The sequence below is a fragment of the Rhagoletis zephyria genome, unplaced genomic scaffold (genome assembly GCF_001687245.7).
Source record: "Rhagoletis zephyria isolate East Lansing unplaced genomic scaffold, Rhagoletis_zephyria_1.1 Rzeph_scaffold_00060, whole genome shotgun sequence".
NCBI lineage: Eukaryota > Metazoa > Arthropoda > Insecta > Diptera > Tephritidae > Rhagoletis > Rhagoletis zephyria.
Genome location: NW_016157144.1, coordinates 247,948 through 248,474, shown reverse-complemented (window position 1 = coordinate 248,474; position 527 = coordinate 247,948). Strand labels below are relative to the sequence as shown.

The 527-nt window shown below is 25.7% G+C and overlaps 1 protein-coding gene across 3 annotated transcripts in view; it reads left to right on the top strand.

Moving 5' to 3' along the window:
* Positions 1–527, top strand: part of Chs2 (Chitin synthase 2) — a 261,613-nt gene that overhangs the window by 194,439 nt on the left and 66,647 nt on the right. The gene's annotated exons all lie outside the window — the stretch shown is intronic.

The window sequence follows — 527 nt, the reverse complement described above, 5'->3', positions numbered from 1 at the left end:
CATAAAACTCATAATTTGGTATTGGTACGGATGATATAACATCGCTGATGTTTCTGTTATATTTTTTATATAAAATATTCAATCTTTTCATCAGAAATAACGATCAATATTTAGCAAATCATATCGATTTCAAATCGTTCGATTTACAGAACATGCCTGGTTATGTATATATGTATATATATTTTAAAATTAGAAAAAAAATTGTCTACTATTATTAGATCTTTTGAGTAAAAGCTTACCTTCGTCCTTTGTTTAATTTATATATGTTTATATAATTTACTTAAAACCGTTCACAAAAATGGACCTTATTCANAGTAAAAGCTTACCTTCGTCCTTTGTTTAATTTATATATGTTTATATAATTTACTTAAAACCGTTCACAAAAATGGACCTTATTCACAGCAAGTTTCTGTGATAAATGAGAACTCATCTCAATAAAGAGATAAGTTTATATACTACAATTTCATTTCTATAATACGCATAAGAATTCAAAAATTGGCTGGCTTTCAAAACGTCAATCACATTTA